Source organism: Dasypus novemcinctus, chromosome 12, assembly GCF_030445035.2.
Source record: "Dasypus novemcinctus isolate mDasNov1 chromosome 12, mDasNov1.1.hap2, whole genome shotgun sequence".
NCBI lineage: Eukaryota > Metazoa > Chordata > Mammalia > Cingulata > Dasypodidae > Dasypus > Dasypus novemcinctus.
In genome coordinates, this window is record NC_080684.1 from 21,824,726 (window position 1) to 21,834,184 (window position 9,459).

General features: G+C 38.4%; 1 pseudogene; it reads right to left on the minus strand.

Annotated features, from left to right (window-relative positions):
• Positions 1-223: 223 nt before the first annotated feature.
• Positions 224-3,320, minus strand: LOC101424821 (leucine-rich repeat-containing protein 34-like; annotated as a pseudogene).
• Between the last annotated feature and the right edge of the window lie 6,139 nt (positions 3,321-9,459).

Sequence of the window (9,459 nt, forward strand, 5' to 3'; positions counted from 1 at the left end):
GTAATAAGACATATATATGAACATTATTTTAGAACTTGTTTTTCATAGATGTTGACCTATTGCTACAAGGGCAAAACCTGCATTAGATTAGTGGCCATGAGCTTCTCCATAAGTTGGTGTTCCCTCCCCTCCACCCATGGCTCCCTTGTCGGTTTGCTCATTGTTGTCGGGTTGTTTTCTCATTGTTTTTGCTTGTTGTTTGCACTTGTTGTCTGCTTTTTCTTTAGGAGGCACCAGGAACTGAACCCAGGACCTCCCATGTGGGAGGCAGATGTTTAACTGCTTGAGCTACATCTGCTCCCTCCATACTAATGTTTTTAAGGCCATTGGAGACTTCTACAAGATACACAGTCATCCACCACAAATGGCTCCACATCTGGATTGTCTGATTATAGACAGATCACTTGAATTAGGTCTGGATATGCCACATATATAGCCTTATCAAATTTCTTTCCCCAAATGTAGATGTTAGTGAGTGTGGGATTTGTTTTCATTGATTGTGAAAGTGCAACAAGTCCTTCTCCCTCTACATTCTTGCTAACTACTTTAGACCCCTGTTATGTAAAGCAAGACTTTAACTGAGATAGTTTGCTCCTGCGTTTTCTATTCTGTTAAAAGAAAGATCTGTACTGGTTTTCAGTACAGTGGCAAAATACACCATTCAAGCACGAGTTATTTTATTGCAGCCAATGTCGAGGTAGCGTAGACTAATATTCAGGCCCAGTGGATTAATATCTGTTTTATAATATAATTTTTATATCGTATTTACACTATGTAGTTCAACATGGCAGTGATTTTCTTTTAACATGTGGTCTTTATGGACTGTGTACTCTTCCTGTTCACCATACAGTATAGAATAATTTATGTTTATTTCCCTAATTACTTGGTTTTGAGTTATTATGGTACTGTAGCAAATGCTATCAGTCTCTCAGATCTAATTCTTTAAGGATGAATTAATTTGCAGTATTGCAGCATAAACCATTCCACCTTTATTTTCAATCTATTTCCAATCATTCTTAGGTACTACAGAATTGTAGTCTAATGTAGGGTTTTAGCAATTCCTTCTCCACCATTGGGCCCAGTATCATTAAACTTAAGGTTAAATAAATGAGATTAACTTGTTTCTAAAGCAGTTACATACCACATCACTTAGGAAGTTAAACCTTACATCCAAACCAATAATATATGGGTTTTTCTTTAAAATTCTGGAAGGAATAAAAAAAAATTTCACCTGTTATTTTTTCTACTACCATTAGGCAATAGGTACCAGCAAAGTTTCATGTGAATCCATTTTCTAAACCCTTTGTACTTTCTTCGTTCTACTGGAGTATATTAAATATAAAAGGCTTAATTTTCTGGAACTTTTTCCATACATAGATTCTAATAATCTGTAATCAATCTAGAAACTGGCAATAGATGCTGGAACCTGTGCAATGGCAAAAGTCTGGGACAGAGTGGGTGCCCAAGCTGTGGAGGGAGGGGTCTTGTCTAGAATGTGCCACAAGTTTCTCTATCCAGCTGGCTCACAGCTGAAGCATCCCATACCGACAGTGACTTCTTATAAATACATAATAAATGTTTTATAAAATATTATAAATAAATTAATATAATGAATATAATATATATTACAAGAATTAATAAAGGTATAATTCTAGGATTCCTGAGGTGAAAGTTCAACTATTTCCGTCAAACCAGCTCTTTATTTCAAGTAGCAGGAATACCCAGTATTTTGCCTGTTCTTAAATTTTGCACTGTGTGATATTTCTAGGGATAAACTTATAATGCAAACAGCAAAGGGATTTGTAGAAAACTACAGTTGCTGGGAAGGGCTGCTAATTAAGTGTTCAAGATTCTACTGAAGTTTTGAGTGACTATATATTTAGAAGGCAATTTGCTTGAATTCTGATTCATCTCTGGGGATAATTTTTATCATGTCCCGAAACTCTCAGATAAAACATAAGATTTGGGGAAGCGGACTTAGCCCAGAGGTTAGGGCATCTGCCTACCACATGGGAGGTCCGTGGTTCAAACCCCGGGCCTCCTTGACCCGTGTGCAGCTGGCCCATGCGCAGTGCTGATGCGTGCAAGGAGTGCCCTGCCACTCAGGGGTGTCCCTCGCGTAGGGGAGCCCCACACGCAAAGAGTGCGCCCTGTAAGGAGAGTCGCCTAGCGCAAAAGAAAGTGCGGCCTGCCCAGGAATGGTGCCACACACATGGAGAGTTGACACAAGATGATGCAACAAAAAAAGAAACACAGATTCCCATGCCTGCTGACAACAGAAGCGGAAATAGACAAAGAAAACAGACAACTGCGGGGTGGGGAGGAAGGGGAAAAAAATAAATGAATTAATTAAATAAATAAATTAATGAAATCAATAAATAAATCATTTTTTAAAAAAACATAAGATTTGAATATAAGAAACAACATCTGAAATATCAATATACATTTTTTATAAGGTCAGTAGTCACTAATAGGCCTCACTAGAAAGATAAGCCTGATGAGGAAAGGGACCATGAGTATTTTTTATATCATTATATCCCTAATATCTAGCAGTACCTCACTAATTTATTTAATCTTTAATCTGAAATTGGTTTAATACACTCAACAGTTTTCTTCTTCTTCTTTTTTTAAATATTTATTTATTTATTTATCTCCCTTTCCTCCCCCTGTTGTCTGCTTTCTGTGTCCATTCGCTGGGTGTTTTTCTGTGTCGGCTTGCATTCTCAGGGGCACCAGGACTCTGTGCCTCTTTTGGTTGCGTCATCTTGCTGCATCAGCTCTCCATTTGTGCAGCACCACTCCTAGACAGGCTGCACTTTTTTTTGCATGGGGCAGCTCCTTGCAGGGCACATTCCTTGCATGTGGGGCTTACTTATGTGGGGGATACCCCTGCATGGCATGGCACTCCATCCATGCACCAGCACTGCATGTGGGCCAGCTCACCACATGGGTCAGGAGGCCCTGGATTTGAACCCTGGACCTCCCATATGGTAGGCAGACACTCTATCAGTTGAGCCAAATCAGCTTCCCAGTTTTCCTCTTCTTAAGGTGAACAGGACAGTAACAGTTTCTCCACTTTTCTCAACAATTATGATGATTTCCTACTCTCTTGAGTACCTGACTAATTTAAAATTTAAAAATATTTGTTGGTGGGAAGTGGATTTGGCTCAGTGGATAGAGCATCCACCTACCACACGGGAGGTCCAGGGTTCAAACCCAGGGCCTCCTGACCCATGTGGTGAAGCTGGCCCCCGCGCAGTGCTGATGCGCGCAAGGAGTACCTTGGCATGCAGGTGTGGCCACCGCTGGGGGGGGCCCATGCTCAAGGACTGCACCCTGTAAGGAGAGCCACTCTGCGCAAAAAAAGTGCAGCCTGCCCAGGAGTGGCCCTCACACGGAGAGCTGATGCAGCAAAATGACGCAACAACAACAACAAAAAAAGAGACACAGATTCTTGGTGCCGCTGACAAGAATAAAAGTGGACACAGAAGAACACACAGTGAATGGACATAAGGGGCAGACAACTTGGGGGGGAGGAAGGGGAGAAAATTTTTTAAAAAAATAAGTAAATCTAAAATAAAAAAATAAAAATAAAAATAAAAATATTTGTTGGGGAATCGGATGTGACTCAAGCAGTTGAGAATCCGCCTACCACATGAGAGGCCCAGGGTTTGGTTTCCAGTGCCTCCTAAAAAGAAGATGAGCAAGACAGTGAGCTGAAGTAATGGGCTGGTGCAGTGAGATGACACAATGAGGAGACAACCAGGAGACACAACAAGCAGGAAGTGGGCGGCAGACTTGGCCCAGTGGTTAGGGCGTCCACCTACCACATGGGAGGTCCGCGATTCAAACCTCGGGCCTCCTTGACCCGTGTGCAGCTGGCCCATGTGCAGTGATGATGCACGCAAGGAATGCCGTGCCACACAAGGGTGTCCCCCACGTAGGGGAGCCCCACGCGCAAGGAGTGAGCCCCGTAAGGAGAGCCGTCCAGTGCGAAACAAAGTGCAGCCTGCCCAGGAATGGTGCTGCACACACGGAGAGCTGACACAAGATGACGCAACAAAAAGAAACACAGATTCCCGTGCCGCTGACAACAGAAGCAGACAAAGATGACGCAGCAAATAGACACAGAGAACAGACAACCAGGGTGGGGGGGTGAGGGGAGAGAAATAAATAAATAAATAAAATGTTTAAAAAAAAAAATTCTAACAAAGGTACCATACTTAAAAAACAAACAAACAAAAAAAAACAAGCAGGAAGTGGAGGTAGCTCAAGTGATTGGGCCCTGCTGTCCTACCTGGGAGGTCCCAGGTCTGGTTCCTGGTGCCTCCTAAAAAGAGGACAAGCAGACTGTGAGTGCAAACAATGTGGGGGGGTGGGGTGAGAAAAAGAAATAAATAAATCTTTAAAAAATATTTATTTGTTGAATGAATGAATGGAATATCTCAGAACACTAAATTTACACCTTAAAACATGCTACTCATTAAATACACTGAAAGTAGCGATGACAGAGATAGAATGGAATATCTGGGCTTTAGGGGCTTTACCCTTTATATTTAAAATATGTATTATTTATTTTTTATTGCTTTTTTTTTTGTCATAAGAAAATGAGAGAGCTTGAATTTGCCTGTCTCCTAAGTGTAGAGTAAACCCACTCTCACCTGTGTGCCAGATAAAGCTATAGGGCTACCATCACATTAGAGAAACATCACCTCAAAAGCTCCAAGACATACTTATTAACATAGCACTTTTTTTATGAATTCCTCTTTTGTTTTTTTTAACACATCAATTTTATTGATACATATTAGTAACGCATACAATTCATCCAAAGTGTACAATCGATGGTATTTGGTATAATCACATAGTTGTGCATTCATCATTTCATTCATTATTAGAGTTTTCATTATTACAATAATACAAATAAATGAAAAATAGACAAACAGGAAAATTCTTCACCTCCAAATCTCTCTATACCATAGCACTTTGCTCATAATTGGGGGGGCTTTTTATCTCACTTTTCATATGGTTATTTATATCTCTAACTTTGCTTGATCTCCCCTCTCTTACTCCCAGATTGTGAACCCCTAGGTGGTAGGCACCCACCTTCCTCACTTACTACTTTAACACCTAAACATAATTTACATTCAAGAATGTTTGCTGAAAAAGTAAAATTTTCATCTCTTTGTATCTCCAATCTTAAAGTGAATTCCCAATGGCTATTCAGAGAAACACTGCCACCTCCTGAGCAAAATAAGTTCTTGCCTCCTTTAGCAAATACTGGGAAAACAGCATTAACATTTCCTACATTGGTAGATCAGAAGTCTGAAATCTAAACCCAGCTCTACCTCTTAATTGCTGTATTAAAGGGGGCAAATATCAATATTTTAAAACATCAGTGTCCTCTTCTACAAAATGAGATAGCATCTGTCCTCTCAGGGATTATATGAGAGTCAAATTATATGAGAGTCAAATCAGATAATGACTTATTTAAAAATTGTCAATTGTAAAGCATTTTACAAGTGAGGGGCATATTTTTTCACCCACAAATGATATTTACTACACCATTTTTGGTATAAACCCATTTTATTCCTTACTATAAATCTAGGTAAAGAATCTGCAGCTATAGGGTCAAAGCTGGTTCGTTAAATTTTAGATGATTAACGCAGGCTAACCATACTAACTTTTTTTTTTTGAGATTTATTTTTATTTATTTCTCTCCCCTTCCATCCCTCCCCCATTGTCTGCTCTCTGTGTCCATTTGTTGTGTGTTCTTCCGTGTCTGCTTGCATTCTTGTCAGTGGCACCAGGAATCTGTGCCTCCTTTTGTAGCGTCATCTTGTTGCGTTAGCTCTCATGTGTATGGTGCCACTCCAGGGCAGGCTACACTTTTTTTGTGCACGGCGGCTCTCCTTGAGGGGCGCACTCTTTGCACATGGGGCTCCCCTACACAGGAGACACCCCTGTGTGGCACAGCACTCCTTGGGTGCATCAGCACTGTGCGTGGGCCAACTTACCACACAGGTCAGGAGGCCCTGGGTTTGAACTCTGGACCTCCCATATGGTAGGCAGATACTCTATCAGTTGAGCCAAATTCACTTCCCACCATCATTAACTTATTAAAATATTCAGTGTTGTTGAACGTAAGACTATGCTCAAATTAAAACTACATGGAGATATAATTTCTCACTTATCAGACTGCCAAAAATCCAGTGTTTGACAATAAATGGTTGGTGAGACTATTGTTTTAAAAGGCACTTTCTGGGAAGTGGAGGTGGCTCAACAGATAGCACACACAGTGCTGCCATGTGCAAGGAGTGCTGTGCCACATGGGGTGTCACCGTGTAGGGGTACCCCACATGCAAGGTGTGTGCCCAGCAAGGAGAGCAGTCCTGCATGAAAAAAGCACAGTCTGCCCAGGAATGGCACCACACACACAGAGAACTGATGCAGCAAGATGACACAACAAATAAAAGAGACGCAGTTTCCCGGTGCCGCCTGATAATGCAAGTGGATGCAGAACACACAGCAAATGGACACAGAGAGCAGGCAATGGGGGGTAAGGGGAGAGAAATAAGTAAATAAAATAAATCTTTAAAAAATAAATAAAAAATATTACTTATGGAAATGCAAAATAGCACAACTCCCTTTGTACTTTCTAGCAAAATTACATATACATTTACCATTTAACCCAATAGTTGCACTTCTAGGAATCTATTCTAAAGATACCCTGGCAAAAACAAGAAAAGACAATATGCCCAAGGTATATTCATACCAGAAAGCAAGGAAGTTATCAAAAACTACTGGGGTTGTATCAAAATAATTCGAGTCAACTTGAGAAACCATGAAATACCGTTTCATACTCACTAGAATGGCTGTTAAAAAAAAAACAGAAAATAACAAGTGTTGGCAAAGATGCAGAGAAATAGGAACCCTTGTATATTGTTGTTGAGAATGTAAAATGGTACCACTGCTGTGGAAAATAGTTTGGTGGTTCTTCAGAAAGTTAAGTACAGAATTACCACATGACCCAGCAATCCCACTTCTAAGTATATACTCCAAAGAATTGAAAGTAGGAACTCAAACAGATATTTGTATACTGATATTTATAGCAGCATTATTCACATTTACCTAAAAGTGGAAGCAACCCAAGTATCCATCAGCAGATGACTGGATAAACAAAATGTGGTATGTACATACAATGGAATATTATTCAGTTGTAAAAATAAATGAAATTCTTATATAACAACATCATGTTGAGTGAAACATGCCAGACAAAAAAGGAAAAATATTTCATTTATGTGAAATATTAAAATATGCAAGTAAATAATCAGAAATTAGAATGCAAGTTACCAAGAAGTGGAGTGGGAGTAGGAGATGGGAAGCTACCATTTAATTAGTGGAGTTTTTGTCTGGTGTAATAGAAAAGTTTTGGTAATGGATGGTGGTGATGGCAGCACAACATCATAAAAGTGATTAATGACACTAAATTGTGTAGTTGAAAGTGGTTAAAATGGGAAATTTTACATTTATGTTACCATACTGTACAACACAGGGAGTGAACCCTAATGAAAACTATTGATTATAGCTAATAATATAATTATAGTAATATTGGTTCATCAATTGTAACACTAAGGCAAAATGTTAACAATAGAAAAAATTGTGTGTGTGTGTGGGGGGTGGTTTATGGGAACTTTGTACTTCCTGCATGGTTTTCTGTAAACCTACAACTGCTCTAATATAAACAAACAAACAAACAAACATCCCTGGGTGGAAAACACTGTAAAAAAAGAAAATAAAGTCAACTTGAGGAACACCCACAGTCCAAAAGTTGAACAATTTGAGCATTAAAAAGAATAATACTAGCTAAGAATGTAAACACATAAAATTTATTAAAATCCATGTTAATAAGAATTTTTAAAACCCTAATTGACCTTTAGAGAATATTAGGAACCAATTCATTATTCTGAAAAATAGCAAATAAAGGAAAACAAATTGAATATATAGCCTACCTTTTCTGTGTGAACTGTATCTCAGAATAACCAAATAAATTGGAGCAAAGTCCTTTTTATAGAAGGAATTTTAAAAAATAAAGAAATAAGGAATAACAGAATAGCACCACTTTGCAACCCCTAATGAAGCAATTGATCAAGTCATGATTATCAAAAGCTGCTAAAACAATTAGGCTAAAAACTGATTAGGAATGATAAGAAAATAAGAGTGAGGGGGTGAGGTATATGGGAATTCCTTATATTTTCAATGTAACATTTATGTAATTTAAAACTTCTTTAAAATAAAGAAGAAGAAAAAAGAAAAGGAAAAACTACATACCAAAATTCCCAGTGAATGCAGGCATATAAACCATGAACAAAATATTAGCAAATTGAATTCAGCAACATATGAAAAAGGTTTATATACCATGACCATGTGGGATTTATTGCAGGAATGCAAGGCTGGTTAAACATCCAAAACTCAGGAAATTTAAAATTAAATAATATTTATAGTCTTTAATAGACTAAAAGACAAAGTCCAAAAGATCCCTCACCATAGATGCAGAGCAAGCATTTGACAAATTTCATCTCTTCATTATAAAAGCTCTCAATTAACTAACGATTGAAGTAACTTTCTCAATTTGATAAAAAGTATCTAGGAAAAATCTCTAGTTATCATATAGTTAATGGTGGAGGATTGAATGCTTTTCCCTCTAAGATCAGTAACAAGGCAAGGCTGTCCATTCTTACCACTTCTATTCAACATTAAACTAGAAGTTCTAGATAGTGCACTAAGGGGGAAAATAATAATAATAATAAACCCAAAAAGTTTAAAGGCAATTAGATTGGAAAGGAGGAGAAAAAACTGTCTATATTCACAAACAACAAAACTACCTATATAGAAAGTCCTAAGGAACCCACTCTAAAAGTACTAGAACTAATAAATGAGTTCAGATGGTTGATGGATACAAAAGCAAAATACTCAACAGTATTTCTATATACTAGCAATGAATATCTGAAAAGAAATTTTTAAAAAATCTCCATTCACACTAACATTAAAAAGAATTAAACAAACAAAGAATTAAATACTTAGGAATAAATTTTAACAAAATATCAGATTTACACTGAACACTATAAACATTGCTGAGAGAAATTAAAGAAGTAATTGCAGGTAATTGTTAAGCTGGACATTCTCCCTAAATTGATCTACAGTTTCAATGCAATTGCAGTAAAAATTGTAGCAGGCTGAGGAAGTGGATGTGGCTCAAGCAGTGAGGCACCCCCACTTCCCACATGGGAGGTTCCAGTTAGGTTCCTGGTGTCTCCTAAAGAAGATGAGTGGACACAACGGGTAGACACAAAGAGTGGGCACAATGAGTAGACAGACGAGGGTGTCATGGCCGGGGAAGAGGGGTTGGTTAGTAGCACTAAAAAAAAAAACCTAGCAAGCTGGGGAGTAGATGCAGCTCAA